This window comes from Acomys minous, assembly GCF_964271855.1.
Source record: "Acomys minous genome assembly, chromosome: 15".
NCBI lineage: Eukaryota > Metazoa > Chordata > Mammalia > Rodentia > Muridae > Acomys > Acomys minous.
In genome coordinates, this window is record NC_140497.1 from 11,671,329 (window position 1) to 11,694,114 (window position 22,786).

Here is a 22,786-nt window from a genome sequence, read left to right on the forward strand (position 1 = left end):
CTCCCTCTATCTATCTACCTATCTATCTATCTATCTATCTATGTGTGCACACATGCACTCGCATTTGTAAATGTGCATATGAGTATGCACATCTGTAGGAGTATTCTGGTTTTTTTAATTCAAGTAAAAATTTATGAAATTAATGTGTGTGAATACAAAAGGTACCCTAGTTATTATGCCCTAACTATAGTAAGGTTTAAGTTAAACATTGTTTTAAATAAAAAAATTTAACACTATAAGAAAATAGAATAGGATGGAGGCTGGGAGAAAGCTCAGTTGATAGAGTGCTTGCCATGGATGCCTGAGGACCAGCGTTCCCATCCCTAGCATTAGCATAAATGTCACCTGGGCATGGCTGCCACCTGTAATCCCAACGTTTGAGAGATGGAAACAGGAATCCTGCCTGTGGGAATATCACAGAAACCCATTCTGGCTTCAACGGAGAGACTCTACCTTAATGAGCACTAGAGAGTAATCCGGTAGGATTCTTTTGTTTATTTGGTTGGTTGTTGGTTTGGTTTTTCTAGAGAGGGTGTCTCTGTGTAGCCTTAGCTATCCTGGACTCACTTTGTACTGTTATGCACACAGGAGTGTATTTTCTCACCTCTCTCACTAAACCAGGAGCCGTTCTTTGGGATTGGCTCTGTGGTCAGCGAGCTCCTGTGGTTCACCTGCCTCTGATCCTTGGTGTTAGGATTAGGACATATGCTCTTATGTGGATAGCCCTCTCCCCAGTCCACATTAGCTTTAATTTAGTCTCTGCTTCCGGCCCACAGGATAGGCCTGCCTACACTCAGGGTTGTTTTTCTTTCTTCAGCTAAAGTTTTCTGGAGACAGTCTCACAGGCTCACAGAGAGGTATGTTTCCATGGTGATTCTAAATTGAGTCAAGTTGACAAGATGAGCCATAGCAAGCCTCCTCTAAGGCGTCATCAGAAAGAAAGATCATAATGAGCTGTGAGCTCCAAGAGAACACACAGAGATCCAAATTCCAAATACAACATGGAAGACGTGAGCCAAAACGATATAGAAACACTCCCTAATGTCGGCCCTGTTTGCATATTTCTTAGCGTGACCACCTCCCCACGGAAGCTCGTGTAGTGAAAAGGAGCAGTGACTAATTATTTTGTTCTGACAGGATTGCCACTGCTGACTTCAGCCTTCCTCAGGGTTATCTGTTCTGAGATTCACTGGAGTGAACACAGTCATTTAAAATCCCCTCACATCACTTTGTGGCTTCCACTGTGACAGTCTATGGACAGTGCAGAAGGCTGACTGGGGAAATTCAGGTCAAAAAAGACAGGCAGGCATCCTTCACTCAACACAGACCAGAGTCAAAGGAAGATTCCCAAAAGATAATAAATTGTTCTGAGGTCAAAGACAGCTATGTGTGTTTTGAATAAAGTCTTGCAAAATGGTTGGGCCCAGCCCCACCCATTATGGCTGCAGATGTCAGGAATTAAGGTGTGTAGTAGGAAGATGTGGTGGGAGACCATAACAACTATTGCTATATTTCTACCTGTCTCATTTGCTTATGATTTTGAGACAAGGTTTCAAGTGTGCCAAGCTGGTCTTGAACTCATGATGTACTCAAAGGTGACTTTGAACTTCCGATGCACATGTCTTCACCTCCTCAGTGAGCTCTGTCTCTAGCCCACAGGATAGACCCTGCCATGTTCCTTCTTCAGCTAAACATTCCTTCCTTGAAACAGTATCACAGGCACACTCAGAAGTGGGAGTACAGTGGGTGCCACCTACTGCATGCGTGTGACACAAGCAACTGAGTCACATCCCTATAGTGACTTGTGGAAAAATGAAATCTCACATGAGTCCTTTTAAAATATGTTTCCTATGAATTTCCTTATTCAAAATATCAAGAGGCCTAATTCTAAGGACATTACTATAATAGAGGTGGATAAGTCATGAAGTGTTTTGTGTTCCCAGACTGTTTTATTTTCAACCAACTCACTTTGGAGCTCTGCATTTGATAATTTATTAAGTAATTACTTTCTATCCAATCCAAGACAGTTAATGAATTTATACAAAGACCAAAGACAGAAACTTGTGAAAAGTAATTTTTTAAAAAAACAAAGTCTAAAAATAGAAAATATATTGTAGCTTATTTTTAAAATGTCAGTTTTTATCACTGGGAAATGTCCATAGTAACATTCTATTTAAAAATGGGCACTCACGACTGGAAAGAAATGGAAGGCACAAAAATGTACCAAGGCTGAGATTAGAAATAACTTTACTTATTGGATAATGTCAATTTTTATCTAGTTGAATTTCTCATGCACAGAAAATTACAATTTCCTAGGCAGATTGTATTTCAAAAATAACTCCATTTCCACCAAATCCACATCACATAAAATAATGTCCGATGAAGCATTTCCTCCTCAGTATAATTGTCCATTATTAATTGTATTATTGAAGTAAATCTTTAGATATGCTAAAATTTGATGCTATCGCATCAAACTGTCCTACCACCTAAAAAAAGTCATGTATAAAAACACAACTACTTTTTTTTTTTTTTTTTTTTTTTGGTTTTTCAAAACAGGGTTTCTCTGTGTAGCCTTGGCTATCCTGAACTCACCCATAGAGATTCACCTGCCTCTGCCTCCTGAGTGCTGGAATTATTTTCTGTCTGGAAAATAATAATGAAAAGACTATGAAACAGATCTCAAGCAAAGTAACTAAAACATGTAAGGATGTGAGGTCTCAATTTTTGTCTTGGGCAGGGCTGGGTCTTCATTCTCAAAACTGATTTCCAAGTTAAAAGGTAATGATCAAGCCCTATGTCCCTTATAATCATGGTGGTCAGAACATGTTCTTTCTCCTCACTCAAAAGCAGATGTTTCATCCTGTCAGATGAGGTAGCCCCACAACTTGAAGATCCTGAACTGAAAACACAAGTCTTCAGTGGACACAGGGTACCATGGGACTTGGAGGAAGGAGATGCTCAGGGTGAAATATGAGCATCTCTTAATGTTTTTGACACCTGTTACATCTTTACATTTCCCAGTAGTTAATGAACTCAGCCACCAAAACACCAGTGGAAGGGTGACACTTAACAATTGTAAATTTTCATGCAAAAATTACTCTGCTATTTATTTCTCCTCTTACAAAACTACATAGGATTGGGACACTTAATTCTCAAGACAAAAATGTTATTCAAGTAAACAAATGTGCTTTTAAGTAAATACTTGCCCTCAAGATTACATACGAAAACAGCTAAGGACTAAACATGGAAAAGCAGTGAGGTCTCAAAATGTGGGTCGAAGTATGGACTGTCCTGAGAATGCCTTGCTCCTCTGTGTTCAAGAAGAGACAGTGTGTGCAGAGGGACAAGAGACTTGACCTAGATAGCAAAGAGGCTCAGAGAACCTCAGATTTGAGGGTGCACTCTAAGTGAAGATTTGAAACAAAGAGACGCACCAAGGGCTGGGGATGGAAGTTGGTGGCAAATTGCTTCCTAGCATGCACAAGGTTCCAGCACCGCCACAAATAAATAATAATGATGTTCAAAATGGATGTGCTTTCCCGAAACAGCTGACCCATGGTGGACTGATGTGGGTTCTGGCCCACCATGCTGCAGCATGGGTTGCTTCCATGCTTTCTTATCTCCTAAAGTAATTTACCACATAAACCAATAAGGCTCACTACTGATCATATAAGGAAACTGGAAACCGTGATGGCTTCTGAAGGGAAACATGCCCTTGGGGTTTTCATATAGAATCTGACCAAATATGAACACAGGACTCAAAGTTCAGACTCACAAATAGAACAAGATAATGCACAAGGGAAATTAACAGAGTTAAGAAGCAGAATGGCAACAGTAAGTTGCTTTTAAAAGTGCAGGTATTGAAATGAAGGAAACCAGACTGTAGAAAGAGGGTACTCTCTTCCTAAATCCTAAAGGTTCTATGGAGCCTTTTCCCTAAGAATAACCTGGGCTGTGATTTCAAAAACATCCCATTCCTTCTCAGGTCTTAGTTCTGAGTTTTGCAGGCACCAATATTTTTTTCACAGAGATATTCTATAAATTCAGAATGTGTACAGGGTAGGTTATAAACAGGCAAAGGAAAAGTAAGACCTCTGCACCCTCCCACGCACGAATAATAAAATGATAGAAATGACCAAGAATTATCTTAAAACTTCACTAAGAAGTTTGGATATGAATATATAAAAAATTATTCTGACTCCTTAGCAGCAACAAGTTAACCCATAGCATGTAAAACAATATCCTTTAATAAAATTTGATCACCTGCGATGCAATGCTAGGGAAAGGCACAGGTTTGAGGGCTCACACCTGTAATATATGATGCCGGGTATGAATCAGCACAGGTTAGTGCCTTGGTCCCATGTTTGAAGAGCAGTCTGGGATGCACAGTGAGACTATTGACAGCGAGAGGGAGGGAGGGAGAAGGGAAAGGAGGGAAGGAGAATGTAAGGTGAACCCTGAATTAAAAATGATTTGAGGATTGCAATGAAAGAGATTACCATCAACATATTTTTGTTATATTAACCTCTGAAGAAAGACCAGCCTGGATACGCAAATGAGTGCTCCATGGATGAAGAAAGACCAACCTGGATATGCACGTGAGTGCTCCCTGGATGAAAAAAGACCAGCCTGGATATGCACATGAGTGCTCCATGGATGAAGAAAGACTAGCCTGGATATGCACATGAGTGCTCCCTGGATGAAAAAAGACCAGCCTGGATATGCACATGAGTGCTCCATGGATGAAGAAAGACCAGCCTGGATATGCACATGAGTGCTGCATGGATGAAGAAAGACCAGCCTGGATATGCACATGAGTGCTGCATGGAGAAAGAATAGGGTCAAATATGGAAATAACATACATCATGGAATCAATTAATCAGGGTCAATATGTTATAAGCTTCTTTCATTGTTTGGGACTAGGGTAAAGGTGATGCATTCTTGTAGATTTGTGAGTTTCTAGAATAGTATACCTTAAGCTAGAACCCAAGATTGAAAGACTAACAGCAATAAGCATCTAGAAAACCACCCTGTAAATTAGACAATAATTCTGCTAGTAGAAGCTAAAAATTCTATATTTATTACTTGAAGAATTATATAGTAAGTTGCATCACTGAATCAACAAGGTGTAGTTCAGTGACTGAAAACAACAGAGAGCACAGATATCCATTTATACATTGCATAACACAGTAGTGTATTGAAGTAGATGTGTGTAGGGACATTTCCTGACCTCTTGTTCCCTGATGGCTGCTTGATTTTGTGACTGTGGCAGTTTTGCATTACATTGCCATGGCCATAGGGTCCACGACTCTCAGCATTGTAACTTCCTGTTATTGGATGTTCTGTGCACCCTAAACAGGCTTGCTAGATCCTGTGGCTGCTTTGTTTCTTTGCACGTGAGGAAGGCTGTACTGTCTTCTGAGAGCAGTGTCTATTGAGTCACTTCAAAGGCATATCTTCACTGTTCAGTGTGTTCTCCAAATCACATGGAAGGGTTGTCCTCAGATCCTTACAATCTGTTGGAACTTAAATAAATTTTGCATCTACATAGAGATAATATATCATCTTTCATTACATTTTGCTTTTTTTGTCTGATATTAAATGATCTTACTTTTTAGCTATTGGATTTCAATTTCTATAAATTAGTTTTCTTGCTATTTTTTCTTTTCTTTTCTTATCTTTCTTTACTTGAAAATAAATTTGCATGCACTACTGTGCATAATTTGAGCTCATCAAAACCCCGTGCTAATTAAAATAGTAATCACTAGCAAATATTGCATAATATTTTATTTATTTTACTAATATTGCATAATACAGCATTGCAGGCAGCAGGTGTACACTGTGTTGTTAATCACAGAGTACAATTCATGGATGGCATCACATGCTAGAGACTCAGCTGCTGGCTGTACCAGACTAAAGGATACGCAGGCATTGGGGCTGATTTCCATTTGACTTTATTACAGAGAGCCATATTCAACTATCCATGTGTCTACTCAGAAGACTGACTCTATTCCTAATTGGATCATTCTCTAACCTAGGTGAATAAAATTGAGAATTATCTAGCACATTTCAAAACTCTAATTAAAGATTTTCTATCTGGCTCTTGGAAATAATGGCCAATTTATCATTGAAAGTTTTACAACATGTCATAATATCCACGTTTGCCAGTGCGATACTGTGTAACTTTCTGACTTCTAGTCCTTCTAGAAACAAAGACTGCCTTTGCCTTGGAGGATCTGGAAGAAATTTGGTTCACATAATAATGGATAAGTGGCCACTGTGCTCAGCACAGAGTAAATGTTTAAATAGATGCACACTTTCTACTCTCCAACACACATGTAGAAAATATCTCATTCCTTAGCCAGTTTGGAATATCTGAATTTAACAACAGTTGGTTAACTGTAACTGGAAAACGCTTGGTTTCTTAAGGGTTCTATTTTATGAATGGAAGTTAGAGCATGTCAGTAGATTTGTTATCTATCAATGCAAAAAGGCCTAAATTGAAATAATTAGGGTTTTTTTTTCCCTTGAAGACTCAGGTGGAGGATCTTGAGTAAAATTAATTCATCACATGGTTAATATGACTTTATTATCACACAAATATCAGAGTGAGAAAGTAAGCACAATTGAAGTGAGAACCCTGGCAGTGAGTTATCACAGGCAGAGCTGATCCAGGTGCCTCACATGTTAACGTCCACATGAGTACACACAGCAAGATTCCCAACATTCCCAGCTATCAGTGGCCATGAACACTGTGTGTGTGTGTGTGTGTGTGTGTGTGTGTGTGTGTGTGTGTGTGTGAGATAGAGGCGGGGGGGAGTTTAAATTGTTTTCTTCTATTGATTAATCATCCCATGTGGTGCCCAGGTGGGAAGGCAGGTAGTGATTCTGTTTGGTTTTTTGTTTCTATTTTTGAAACTTCAGTACATCACTTGGTTATGGGCTCCAGATTTGTTCAGTGTACTTGTCCTTCCAGCAGAGAGGCCCAGTTTTCTTGGTGTTACTGCTAGAGCCTTGGCCATCCACCATGACTCTTTTCATTACACTCAGCTCAGGAAATAGCCTTGTTATTAAATTCTTTTTGAAATCGTAACTGGCCCTACTTTTCCTTATTAATGATGTCTTTCTAATAACCTTGCTCTTCTTTTACAGTTTTTCCTACTTAACATGATTGTGTGTGTGCATGTGTGTATGCATGTGCATGTGTGTGTACATCGTGCATGTGTACACATAGGTACATATATTTGTGTGAGTGTGTGCACATTTCTGTGACTGTGCAAGTGCAGATGTTCAGCTGGGTATACATAAAAAAGGCAGCAAATGAGAATTAAGCCAGTGGGAACCTTTTGTGTTTCTGTTCTGTGTAAACGGATCTCAAGCTTTCTGTAACAATAGTAAAAAAATAATGTCATGTCACACATATGGCTTTATATTCTTTTTATCTCCACAAGTGGGCAGGGGATCAGCATGATTTGGTTTTATCCATTACATTAATTCAGAAAAATAAACTAACCTATTTTTTCATTTTAAAAAATTATTTTATTTTATTTTTTGTTGTTGCTATTTTTTTAATATTTGAAATTATTTTACTTTTGTACATATACATTTATGTTATTACACATATATACAATAAATTCTATGGCAAGAAGAACTGTGACATAATCAGGAATCATAAAAATGTTGCAGTCTTATTGTTTTGGTTATTTGTATTTGACAGCCTTGAAGAAGACATCTTTCCTATCTTGGTGCATATAAATTTCTGAATGTAAATCAATCTCTGTCACATATTGTCATTATCAACTTAGAACACCTATCTAGACCTAAAAACATCTTAACACTTAAATAATTAAGCTTCATTGCAAAATTCAGCTACCTGGTCTTCAACTCCCTCAGAGACTTGATAAGAAAGTAAACTTGATTAACTGAGTATGCAAGGAGTGCAGGTTAGTAGCTTTCCAAATGAAAAGATGACAGAGACAGTTTTCTATCTGAATAGTCACACAAATCTCTCTATAATGTTGGAGCATCATCTTCAGCCTTCTGGCCCAATATATCTGACAGACGTATTTGTGAGGCAGAAACTATTAAAGACTTGCTTACTCTGTCTTGGCAGAGTTTGGCCAATGACTCTGCCTGGATCCAAGCTTGCCCTTTTCTTTTTTTGGCAGAATTCTGTCTGTGATAAAAATAAGGACATTTTGCGCAGTGGCTAGTTAGCCACATTTAAAGCCATCTCCATAAGGAGGTTCGTTGATGCTCATCATCTTCTTTGAGGTAGGCTGGGTGTTGCAAAGAGTTAAACTGTCTCATTGTCAATGAATCTTTAAAGTAATAAAAACATTCTTAAATGCCATATTCTGCATGTCTCTGGGGTTTTTTGAAAACATTATCTTTCTATAGTGTCATATCTATCTCCTGTACCTAAGATGTATATTCTTGTGATAAAAGTAGACTAGCAATTGACATGATTATGATTTAATCTACTAATATTTAACTTGAATAACTTATTTCTCCTAAGCAGCTTGATAGCATTTTCAAAGCATTGGAAGTAAACTGTGTATTATAACTGAGTTATATGGGTACAATAACTCATATTAGAGTACTAGATTATATATATAATATAGAATAATAATCTTACATTTGAATTCTACACCACTGTATCTAGAACTTATTTTACATCTATATACAAAATTCTATATCATTGAATTAAAAATATCTTGTGAGTGACTATCGAGGCTATGGGAGGGAGGGAGTGGGGACAAGGGAGGGACGGGGACCGAGAGGGAATGAGGGAGGGGGCTACAATCAGAATGTGAAAATTTAAATTGCAGAACAATCAGGTGACTTATATTGTTAATCCCACCATATGGGACTAGCTCTGAGAGTGGCTGAAAAGCAAATGTCTAGGCACAGACAAGGATTCGTAAATCCAACAAATTACTATTATATGCCAATCTTCATATGGTATGAATGAAGATTTACAGATGTCGTCTTTTCCTGTTCATACAAAGACCAGTAATCCAGCCTTAATTGCTCTATGCATCACATATACCTTTTATACTCTTATAATTTCAGGAATGTATAATGCTTGTGAGAAGTTATATGCTTTCCAAACAAAAGAACTAGACACTGACATTGGATCAGACCTGACAGGATGCATTCCTTGCAGCATACTGGACATTGACATCCTGTTTGGAGAAATTGGTTGAAAAGGAAGAAGGGGGAAGATAGAAATGTACAGGGAAGAGAGGGGGGGAAAAGTAGATTAGTGAATCTACTTCTCAACTTAAACTAACCCATTTTTGTATCTCCTCCTCCTTCCACCACTCTTTTGTGTCATCTCATCTTGATTACAGATTAGAATTTCTATCCCAGAGACTGGGCACAAAGGAATATACAATATTCGTTATGAGAATTTTGTTTTAAGTATCCTATTTCTCAGCTCACTACAATCATGGAGACTAAGACTGAAGTTGAGGGACAATAGATTGTCACATCTGAGTGATTCTATGACTTGATGCACATGGAAACCAATTAGCAAAATGGAAAAAATTTATGTGAGATGTGCCCATCATGACTGAAAAGGAGAAGATACGAAAACTCCTTCCCTTCTTCCTTGTTTCTCCCTTATTTATAGGTAGGTGACAGGAAACATCTGTGGGTTATGATGTGGTGTCAGGTGTGGTCTCCTTTAGGTATCTCCCGCAGAAGAATTCCACCAACCAGCTGTTAAGGTGCTAAGGCCTGGACTATGAGTTTTCAGCTTCATCATAATGCATCTAGAATGTTAAGAATCTTATAGACATGGTAGACTGCCTACTTTTTTCCTAAGAGTCTCTTCCTGTCTCTAATTTCTGGTATCCCAAACAAGATATCTGTGGCACTCTGTCACCTTCATATTGTATGATGCCTTAATCTCTTCTGTTGGAAGACATGCTTAGAACTCTTGCTCCTTCACATACATGATATTTTTAAGATGGGAGATAATACAATCTGAAGGAAGAGTTCCTTGTACAGCAATAACAGTGCTTCATAAAAATCAAAGCAGCTTCTAACTATATCCTACTCCGTGGATGACCTTCCTTGTTCTCTGAAAGGTTAACCCCCAACGGAAAATAATTACATGTGATTCTCTCTTCTTTATTGTTCTGTTTATATACATACAATTCCATGTTTTCACATACTGAGAAATTAGGTATATTCATGTAAATAAGTATGAACCTAAGATCCTGCTAAATAGGAAAAGGAAAGGAAAGGGGCAGGGGACAAGATTATCTCTCAAGCTGTTATTGGAAAACAGTAAGACTTTAAAGAGGATTTAAATTTAAATTTAGTGAGGGGGCTTTTTTTTTTCTAAAGAGGACATAGTGTACAGAAAGTGCGGCTGGATAGTCAAGGCTCTGGGAAATAGCACTTGAAAGCCATGGTATCTTCTCGCTTGGAAGTTCAAACTCATTATGTCATGCTAAAGAATAGTTCTCAAAATGCAAGTAACAAAGGAGAACAGAGAGAAGATGGTCCCAAAACTTTTTTATCACCACCTAGCTCCCAAATGCCTGTTATTGGCTTTGGTTAACTAACCATCAGAAGGTAATAGGAGTACAAATTAAATGTCTCAGATAGACAATCCACTCCAGTTGCAGACACACACAACAGAAGAATCCCAGGAGCATATGGGACAATGATGAAAAGAAGAACAATAACTTTGCTTGGTGATCCATACAGTTGACTTGTAAGAGCCAAATCAAATTAAATATGATGTAAACTTCAGAGGCAAGGACTCACCTTTATTGGGGTGAAATAAAACCTTGAAAGCTCTAGACTAAGTTCACCATCCTATGAAGACTTTGAAATCAAGATTGAAATGAAATGTCCTCCCACACTTTCTGAGTGGAACATATTCATCCGTCTTGCTGCACCTGATATGCAAGGAGACAGTTGAGAAGATTGCTTTGAATCACAAGAGAGGAAGTCATCTGTCCATCTGTCGATCATTGCATTTTCCCTGGTTGTTGTAAATGGAATAGAATTTTTGAAGGTCTTTGAAATGAATAATTTTTGCATATGTGGAATGGTGAACTACTGTATCCAGCCTCCAAGATGTCCCCTCATATTATGGACACTCAATATTATTCCCTTCCACAATATCTCCAAATTGAACAGAGTATGCCTACAGCAGTGATGCGCCACTTCTGACATTACACTGTGAAGATCAGAGCTGTTTGTTCAGCATTTCCTTTCCATTCTGGTTACTAAGCCTGGAGAAAGTCCACTGCCATGCCACATGCAACCTATAGAAACCTTGGAGAGCTGACATGCATGCCAAAGGCATATGAGCATCCCTGGAAGTGGATTCTCAGCCACAGCCACATCTTTGATAATTGTAGATATAAATTATCTCTTGACCATGTCTTCATGAAGGACTCAGATCCACAATTATGCTGGTAAGACACTGTTAAACTTATGGTCACTGGAAATGAAAGACATGACACCATGGGTGTTTCATGTTATGAAGTTGTAAGATGAATTGCTATATTCAGTGGAACTGATCTATTGAAGGTGACTTTAATAGTTCCTGTTTGAAAAAAATTGTGCCAATTGTGTTAACGATTGAGCTGAGCGTCAAGAACCTATCGTCCACAGCTAAAGTTTCAACATAGGAATTGGCGACTCCGAAGGAAAAAATCTCGAAACAAGAAGAAAGTCTTCAACAATCTGCTCTTGTATATCTGTCCTGCATGGCCCAGGAAATAACTCATAATTTTTGTGTTGAAAGAAAGTGCATTCTCAGATCACAAAAACAACTGATGTTTTAACTGTCCCCCAGCACAAGTCATTTAGAACTAGCTGTTGTAATCTGAAGCCATTATTTACAGATAAATGAGATTTGTGTCTTTCATGAGCACGTGACACAATAAGTGTACAACGTGTCGGTCATGCCGTAAAGAACAAAACTCACGCCATGTAACGTACGAAGAAGTAGAAATGTTTGATGCACATCCAGAGTCATCCCAAGATGGTCTAGATATTTCAACAGGCAAGGAAGCGTTTGCCATAAAGTTAGGAGGAAGTTTTGACAGTGAATGTAAACATATGTTTTTCGGACTGAAGAGAAGTTTGAGAAATAAGACAATTGAAGCTAGAGCTGGAAATATGATGTAGTGGTTAATAGTAATGGCTGCTGTTCTAATGGACCTAGGATTTGTTCCTAGCACCCACATGGCAGGCCATAACCATCTGTAGCTTCAGTTCCAGGAGAGACAATCAGCTATTCTGGGATTTGGAGGCAATACATTCATGAGGGACACATACACACGCACAGATGAAATGCCCATACAAACATTAAAGTGCTCATTTTTAAAAATTAAAAAAATAAATAATAAAATTGAAAATGCTAGGCAAAAACTTGAACTGGCATTATAAATACTATAGCTTGTACTTAAAATCAAGCAGTCAGTGGAACTGATCTATTGAAGGTGACTTTAATAGTTCCTGTTTGAAAAAAAATTGTGCCAATTGTGTTAACGATTGAGCTGAGCGTCAAGAACCTATCGTCCACAGCTAAAGTTTCAACATAGGAATTGGCGTCTCCGAAGGAAAAAAATCTCGAAACAAGAAGAAAGTCTTCAACAATCTGCTCTTGTATATCTGTCCTGCATGGCCCAGAGACTAGACTATAGCAGCTGTGGCTTAGGTTTGGAGTGAGAGAGTTAGTGTATACACCCAGCAAAAGCAGAAGCTCAAATACCAAGTGCAGACAAAGAAGCATCATACAGCAAGGCCCCCTAAAACTGACCCTGTTAAAAGACCCAGCAGTGAAACCTAAGCAGCACAGTTGAATGTGCAGACAAAGGTAGCACTATCAAACATCCGGCAGAACTCAACTGTGGAAGCTGGGGCAGTCAGCTGTGTTCCGGGCTAAGCCTTCCCTTCAGACATAACGAGCTGCCAACTTCTCGTGGCCACTTCAGGCATGTTTAGGACACAGACTAAACTATAATACCAACGTCTGCTGAAATGGCTTTCCTTCTAGATGTTCTTGTGAACAATGTTTTTAATACTCATAGCTCCTGGCTGTTTTTCCCTCTCTCCATTCAAAAACTAAGAGTTCAGCCTGACCCAGAAGAGAAAGCTTTAGACTTTGTTAAGTGGGAGCCTCCTTGCTCTTAAAATCTGCTCTCAACTGACTTAAAATATCAAAATGTATCAGTGTACGTTATATTACAACATCTTACAAAATTTGAGAATAATAGGGATTTCTAGCTTATGGAAGCAGCTGCATATAAAAACCAAAATCCTGGGGTTGGAAATACGTCTTGGTGAGTAAAGTGCTTGTCAGTCAAGCATGCAGTCTTGAGGTTGAGTATCTGCAGTTACTTGAGAAGGCGAGAGGAGCAAGGAGGCATCTGCTGTAACCCCAGCACTAGGGCTTGAAAGACAGTAAGATCTCTGAGGCTTACTGGACAGTAGATTAGCATAAGGTTCAGGGACAGACCCATAGTCTAAGTTGGAGATAGCTAGAGGAGGTTATGGTATGGTGCACGCATGCGTGCGCGCTCACACACACACACACACACACACATACACACACACACACAAAGGCACATGTACATATAGTGCAGAATATGTAAATAAAGTTAAAGCATTTGAAATATGCTATAGCCAGACTACAAAAACATGAGAACAGTAAATAATAATACTGCAGAGCTATGGCAGCAAGGTGGGGAAGACAGGCACCTGTACACTTACCATCTAAAGCAATATAAAAGTAAGTGCAAATCCTAGAAGAAATAAAATGCGTAACGTGCCAACCTGTAATTAATTCATTCTGTTAGGAGTTGCATCAAATGATTAAGCCAAAATAGAACAGTTTAAGTCAATGAAAACGAAGAATTCATCAGCAAGCAGCTGGCTCACATACGGAATGCTGTCTGTAGATATGGGTTTTAAATGAACTAGGATCTTTATGTAACACTGAAGAGCACCAAGAAGAGTCAGAGTAAAGACTAATTATAAGGCAGTTTTGCTTTTGTGAGCTTTAACATATGGAAGACTGTTTAAGGCAAGCATCCCGCCCTGCAGCTGTAGAGGCTTCACATATGATAACTGTGGTTCAGTGCCTCAGGAATGGGTGAATGATCACATATAAAGATTTTCTTATTGTCTTATATATTAACAATAGTCATGTAGGTAAAGTTAAGAACATATTTTGATCCTTATAGTAAATAAGAAAGATTATAGAGCTACCATTAGTAAATATGTCATAACTGTGCTTGATTATAGTAGTTCGCCCATAGCACCTCTTCATTTCATGATTCATGCTGTACGCTAGTATCTTTCCTGTGTCTCACAAGTGACACAAGCCGATCTCTAGGGATGCCTGGTTTTAGGCTTCTTGCAGGAAATGAATGGCTGACCTCGGAAAGGTAACTGGAGATTTTAAGATGCTTTTGAAAACATCCTGGCATGGGGAGAATTGTGGAGGAAGCACCCATTGCGTTTCAAAGGTAATAAGTCTAGATGTAGCAAGTTTCCAATGTAATGCCAAACTGTGCCTGCAAAAGGCACATCGCTAATGAGGAAAAGTAATCCTGCTACGCTATAGCACTGCTGTGTCTCCAGTCAATACCTGACAACTGCAAAAAGCAGCTTCTCTGAGCAAAGCACTGATCCATGGGCATCAATCTAGCTATTTATGCGAAGATGTGATAGGTCCATCATGACCATTTGGAACAAAAGCAGTGACTTCCCCACAATGGCATACGATCTCCCCAGCTATAGGTTTTTTATGGGTTATCCCAGGAACATCCATGAATCCCTAGTGTAGTGAACATCAGTTCTAATCAGAAAGTGGTTTAGGCACCCCTCCTACCCAAGACTTGCCGCTATTGCACCATGAACATTATAGAGTTCCTGTTCTCAGAGATCACAGTGTGTCTAGAAACATCTAAATGATGAGTAAAATGCATGTTGTATATGTAAACATGTGAGACGGCTACTACTGAAAAACGTTGCTGAGAAAACTTGTAGAAGGCAGAATGCATGCATTATTATGAGACTGTTTCATGTACCTTTCACGTTTAATGGATTGATGTACTTGTGCTAGATTTTTAAATCTATTCATAGTATTAACTCTCTTCCAAATATGAAAAAAAAGTGATGAGCATTGAAATGTGATTTTTATCACAAAAAGAAGAGGCCCATCATTTCCACTATTAATTTGAATCTCATAATACACTAGCGTTCTCTCTGACTTGTTTTGCCTGTGCATGTAGCAAAAAGTTTAGCCCCAATTCCTGTCTCAAATGTAGCCTAGAAACCTTCCTCACATTACTGGCTTTCAGACCACTGAGTCAGCAACACCAACAAAATTCCAGGGCGCATGGTTAGAGGTAAGGGTGAGAAACTGATATTGAAACACAGCCTTGGACTTGCTTAAATTTTCACAAAATATGATGTTCCTAGTTTCAGGATATGTCTACTTGAAGGAATTTGGAGAATTTTATTGTTTATATTTTTCTGGCTACATGAGAGATGGTTCAGTGGATAAAGACATTTTCCAGCAAGCCTGAACATATTAATCCATTCCCACAACTCATCTGGTTGAAGAAGAAAACTGACTAAGATATGTTACCCTCTGACCTGCACACACATGCCCTATCACATTAGCAAACACACATATATGTGATATGCTGAAGAAAGAACAAAAGAAATAATTAAATATAAAAACTATTTAAAAATATATAAATATATATGTATATATATTTGAATTTAATTTTTGACAACTTAACAGCATCACTTTTTCCATGTGTGGACTTTGTTAGGGAGCCAATTGTGTTATTGTAACTGGCCTTAAATTCAACCAAAAAGTAATTGATTATTCCCATGATATTTGTACCATTATTGCAATATGGGTGAACCTTCCCAAGCCAGCCTTTTTTTGCAGCTTCAGGGTTTATAGCTAGATTCTACTGTTATTTTTCTCCACAAATAGCATGTATAGCTTTTTAAAAACACTATGAAAACCAGATGGTAGGGTCTTCAGATGAGTAGAAGCTAGGTGTTTTCATTTTCTATGACCCAAGTGTCCAGTGAAAAGAAGAAGAGACTGTGGAATTCTCAGTCCCAAGGCTCAGCGATAACTGAGGGGATAGAAAGATTAGGAGAACCAAGTTGGTAGACGAGTACAAGAAAATTCATTTTTAATATAGAATAAAATTATTTTTACTGATACAAGATACTTAGCTTTCAGATTTTATAACTATCTTTAGTAAAAAAAAATTCTGACACTCTTTTCTCTTTCAGAAGTAACTGTGATGATCAACATCTGGGTTAGCTCATGGCAGACCATTTTTATCCATGGTACTGTTTTCAACCCATTTACTTTAAAGAAGTGCTTTAGAAATGTATAGTAAAATAAAATGGTCTCTGCTGCTGTGTGAACAGCTGGTGTATTTGTGTCCTTCTATAAATTTCATTAACTACTATAAGATTTCCTGGGGCCAGTTACACACTGTTCATGTCACAAGGCTAAGCTGTGTAAGTGATAACGCTTTTAGGAGTTGGTTCATCATATCAAGGACCTTTAGATAGATGAGAATTCTGCATCATTTTCTAGACATCATTGAGCAGGCAAACTTAAATATTTCTTCAAAGTTGTTATGTCCTGAAAAAAGCTCTGTTTGTTCTATGGACCTTCTGCACTCTATAAATATCCAGAAGATTATCATCAAATAGAATTTTCCCATACAGAGACACTATTAATTAGTAAACTGCATAATGCTTAAATATACCATATATTTGAAATTTATGAAGTTTTAATAAATCTATTAGCATCATATAAAGCATATTGAACTGATGACAATGGAAGGGATATATGTGTATATTTTAATGTAGATTTAATATAGATTATTTATTACTAGATATTTGTTGATAATATCATGTAAATTTATTATAGCTCTTACTACTTATAATAAACTAGAATAAATAAGTTTGGTACATGCAAATGAAATTGTGTGTGCACTTCAAGGACATCAGGGCAACAAAACAAAATTCAAATTCAAGTTATTGCTGATACAGTAAAATTTTTAAACAAAATTGTGACATCCCTAAAGGAAAAAAAAAAGAAAAGAAAAGAAAGAAAGAAAGAAAGATGAATTGTTGTGAATTACCTATATGTAAGAAAAAACAGAAAGCTAGGCATACAAACAATGTATACATTAAAACTCTGTACTACCAGTGATAGATAGGGCAGTGACCTCGTGGTGGTTTAAGCAAAGTATCCTAAAATAGCCGGTTAGTAATCTCTCTTGACAAATCAACAAAATGTGATTATCTGGGCTTAAGGGAGTAGATGTGAGATAGAGACAGATGCGCAGAAGTGTGTAGGCAGAGAAGTGAGAAAAATCCTATAGATCAATCAATCTGGCTTATAGGAAATGTTAAAAATCACTGAGAGGCATCTATACTTATCTCAGTAAAAATGAAGTCTTCAACAAAGAAGACGTTTGAAATAATGCACCAAATAACTGGATAGCAGGAGGGGGAGGGACTCATCTGTGAAGGACACAGGGAAGTCAGAAGCCAGGTAATCTCACTGCGTGGAAGCCTTGCCTGTGTGGACAGGGATAGAGCCCTTAGCAGGAGTCATAAATCTCACCTGTGTAACGAGGAGTGTGAGTTCTACCACCGTAGGTGCCAGATGTTGAACGGCCCTTGAACGAGGACATTGCCTTAGGATAGCCTCACCCTAGAGAGTTAGGGGTTCAGGGAATACCACTTGGCTTCTGGATCAGCATCCCGTGGCCTTCTGCCAGAGCCCATGGGACATGGGATGCACATGGGCTTCCATGTCAGCTCCTGAATGTGGTAAAACAGGAAGATCTTCCAGAGTTTATAGTCTTTGATTGTCTGAGTTTCTCCACATGCAAGAGAACTGTCAGGCTGAACCATGGCCGCAGATCTTTGAGCAGTACACAGTGATTCTACTCTGACAAAGCCAAGTCTCAGGGCAGACATGCTTTCCAAAAACAAAGACCAAAGAGATTGTCTGATGAAACATGCCCACATGCCATATGGCAGCAGCCAGGCCAGTTATGTCATGCCGTGTTTTGTTGCTCTGTGACTCTTGAGTGATTGACAATCTAGAATTGAACATAGGAAACAAGATGCTGTCTTAAAGTTAGTTTAGCTTGGGGCTTTGTAAAAAGACTTGGAGCATACTGAAGGAAATACAAGGGGACAGCAGGAAAGCAGAATTGCTCCAAGGAACAGATCACAATGAATGCTTCCAGCCCAAGGAATACAGAGGACATGCACTCCTTGAGAGTTGTGATGAGAAATGAGACAGGAGACCCATCCCACCACAAATTATACACCAGCGTATTCAACCATAGAGTTGAACCATTGTTTCAAGCAAATAAATACTTCTTTAAAAGTTTCCTTTGAGGTGGACATGGATATGCATGTAACTGAGAAGGAGTGAGATAGGAAGTGTCAAAAACTCTTGTGTCTGGTCCTGGGGAAGCTGAACAGGAAGGTGACCCACTGCTTCAGTTCCTGGGCCTATAGTATTGGTTAGAGACATGATGTCATGACATTGTTTAGCCTATCTCCCACAGACATGAGGAAACTTTCACCAGCCAGGAATTTATCCTGCTCCTCATTATTGTAAAGCTCAATAGCACTTATATTAATAGGAAAACAAACACACGCTAGATCCCAAGTGTGTCCCTTTAAAAGGTATGTGTGTATATTTTTTCTTCAGCACCTAGCTTCACAGAACAGGTGCTGTCATGTGAGAGCCCAGTTCGGATGTCACTAAACGCCCTCACTTTTAAATTTGCCATGGATGTTTTACTTCACCTCTTTAAAATTTCATTTTAGCATTTACATAAAAATACCACTTAGCTGGATAAAGTTTTTTTTTAACAAAATAAAAAAGCAGAGTACATACTTATAAATGCTACAATTCAATTCTCCTGGCTGAAAAGATGAGTGATAAACAGTTGAACTTGGCACATCTCAAGTACCAGCAAGTTCTTCAGTCAATATGGAAATCAATACAGCTGATTGGCATGCAGAATAACTACTGTACAGAATTTTTGGGAATGTCTATAACTCTCAGCGCTCCATCAGTGGCAGACAAAACAGCATTCTGTATAATAGAAATTACAGCAAATAACTGAGAGAACCCAGTGAAACAGGGCATTTTGTCTTAAAGGATCAAAGCTTTAGAGGAGCTCTTAATTGATCTTACAATTTACGAGGTTAACAAAAAAAGAATTACTTTCACCATTTTGGATCAGCATAGCAGAAAACCAATCACTCAAAATGTGTCATTTTTTTTTCTTGAAAATTGGAAAACAGTTTAGAAGGAGTGGATTATCAGCTGAGTTTGTTGGAAATAATGTAGTAGTTGTATTTGGTGGAGTTCATCAGTTGAATTTGGAAGGAGCTGTTCTGTTGCGTTGAGGAGCAGGAGTTTAGCCGTTGCTACCTTTGCAGATTAACAATATTTTGCAAATTGTTCTTTAATGGATTTATCTTTCATTGTTTCTTGCCATTATAAGTTCTTAAAATTGAAGTTATGAGAAACATGTACCTTGCTCTAGACACTTATACTTCTTTGTTGTTTGCATGTCTATATACTTTGTATCTTGATTATACTCAATAAGTCTGATGGGGAGTGTGCTCTGGGTATGGGAGAGAGATGTACTTGTATCACAGCTGTAGGGAAGATTAGGCAGAAAGTCCGAAGGAGAGTGAGGCTAGTATGGGCTAACCACTGACACTCTACCATTAAAGAATCAACAGAAAGTTTTATGGGAAGTATGATTTTATTAATTATTGGATATTGTTGTCAGGGTATTTTAGCCCTGCATCCTTTCTGCAGATGAGAGAATTAATTTTCATGATCAGAAAGTGAAAAGGTGCTAGCTGAGGCCAGGTAGAATATACCAAGGGCTCATGTTTCATCTTGAAGGTGGTTAAGAAAAATATCATGGAAGATGCCAAAGTTAACAAAAAGACAATGAAAATACATTTGGTAAACAAAGTGGAAATGGTGAGGCAAAGAAGAAAGAAAAAGATAGAAAGAAAGAAAGCATTCAGAACACAGCTCTGATATGGAGTTCAAGCTTGGTTGACGTAATCTCAGTGATTACAACAGAGGACTGAACATCTCCCTGAAATGATGAAGCTTCAGATAATGATTAAATTATCTTTAAAGCAAACTCCAAGTAACAGTGCTAGAGTAATAGCTCAGAGATGCAGGTGTGCAATATTGTGGAGCCATAAAAGTGACAGTTGTTGGGAGCAAGCATTGTTACCCCAGAATCATCTTGCTTGCCCAAAGAAAGGAAGTTATATAATATACAGGAGATTAAGAAGTGCATATCCTCAAAACAACAAACCAAACTAAAGAAGGGAGAGTGGAGACGTCCACACATGCCACTGTGGTCCTGTTGCCCACTCTTGGTACAGTAAGCCTGTGGCCTATGGTCTCTTCACAACACTATAGATTTGTTGCCCACTTACAGCACTATAGACCTACTGCTCACTTGTGTTGCCATATGTTCATTGCCAACTCATAGAAATGTAAGCATGTGGCTCACTCACCAAGCCTGTTGCATATTGTTCCTTTATGGGATAAAGTGTGATTCCTACTGAAAAGGACACTGGTATTTAGCAGTTTCAAATACATAGTTCAATATTAGGTTAGAAAATAAATAAGCGGCAAAATGTGCTAACTCCAGTCATATTTCAAGTTCATATTTCCTGTAATTTCCTATTGCCTTTAAAGCTAATAAATGAGTGGCCAATCTAAAGAATTAATTAATTAATTAAAAATTAATAAAAATTAAGTGAAGTATTTAATACATTAGTTTGAGTAAGTGCAAGGTAGTTGGAAATTTGACAACAGGCAATATGAGAAGTCACTACATATTTAAACATAATTTCATACTTCAGAATTTCTTTATGCTATAGATGTAAGTTTCATGTTACAGCCTACAGGATCAAAGGAAAAATAAAATGCCCACATCTGACTGGTACAGATGAGAACTCTATTGTCACTGAGGCCAATTACTCAGGAATGGACAAGAAATACCCTCAAGTTTGACCTGCGAAGGGCTTCAGATCAACCCGAGTAGTCACTTCTGAGTCAGTTAGTGTTGTCAGAAAAGATTAAGGGAAGGAAAGAGTTCTTGCCTGATCTGTCTCTTTACAGTCATGGAAGAACTTTGCTGGAAATAACTGACTCATAGGACTCCCATTCACACATCTCTAATACAATCAAAAACATAAATATACTGTTTTTCATTTGTCTGGCATATAAGATTTGATAGCTTCATGCCATAGAATTTCAAGAACTGGGGCATTTGTAAATTATAACATGAGCCAATTCATTACTGAATTTAATATGATAGTGGAGCTTGGTCTCTTAAAACATCAAAAAGACACAAATCCACCCTGTCAAAGCAATCTAACAGAACTTTCTTCAAGAAACTATCTCTGTGCATGTGAAATAATTTCAATCTATGATATCAAAAGTCATGTCTATTTCATGTATTTTCTATCAAACTATAAAATGATAAAATTTGAATTTAGAAACATTGAGGATTTTGACTCCTGAATGAATAATTATGTCTCTAATATTTTAAAAACTGATATAAAAACATCACCATATTCCATTCTGTCCATTCCGTTCCATTCCAATGTTGATTCCATATATAAATGTTAATTTGTCATCAAGTACCCAGCTTCTATTAAAATTTCTTCTTACCTTTAAGACATATGCAATAATTGGTGTCTCTCATATCAGTGTATGATAAAAATGTATGTGCTTAGATAATGTGTGCATGAGAATTGCTGATGGTCTTTTATCATTATTTGCACATCAAGAACATGTCGGAACCCAAATAAAAGAATAAAGATTAATTTCAACACTATTTCCAAGTTAATATGGAGCCATACTGCATACTTCGCAGAACCAGATTTCAAAATAGTATTTGGCAGTTGAGAATCCTGCTTTGCTGTTTTCTGGATGTTTCCAGAAAAGAGTAGCTGGGAGCTAAGATTCTTCAACTGGTTTACATACCTGTATGCTCAAGTCCTAAGGTATGTTTCTATGGATTACAGGAGCTAGTTTGCTGTGATGACACTGCACTCAACCTGCCAGAGATTCCATAACCACACATTGAATTTACATGTGCATGCCTCAGGATACTATGACAGAGTCTTAGTGTTTCCATTACTCTGATGAAACACCACGACCAAAGGAATTTGGGGAGATATTTGACCATGCCCCCTTAATGGGGAGGCCTGGGGGGCACTCAGAGAAAGGATAGCAGACTACCAAGAAAATACTTGATAACCTATGAGCATATGCAGGGGGAGGAGGTCCCCCTCAGTCACAGTCATAGGGTAGGGGAGTAGGGGGAAAGCAGGAGGGAGGGAGGAATGGGAAGATACAAGGGATGGGATAATTATTAAGATGTAATATGAATGAATTAACAAAAATGAGTTAAAAAAAGATGTGGGGAGGAGAAGATTTATTCGTCTCACACTGACACATCATCGTTCATCACTGGAGGAAATCAGGACAGGACCTCAAAAAGGGCAGTAACCTGGAGGCAGGAGCTGATGCAGAGGCTATGGGAGATGCTGCTTACTGGCTGGTTCCCCATGGCTTGCTCAGCTTGCTTTCTTAGAACAATCTGGACCACAAGACCAGAGATGGCCCCACCGACATCAATCACTAATTTAAAAAAAATTCCTATAGTCT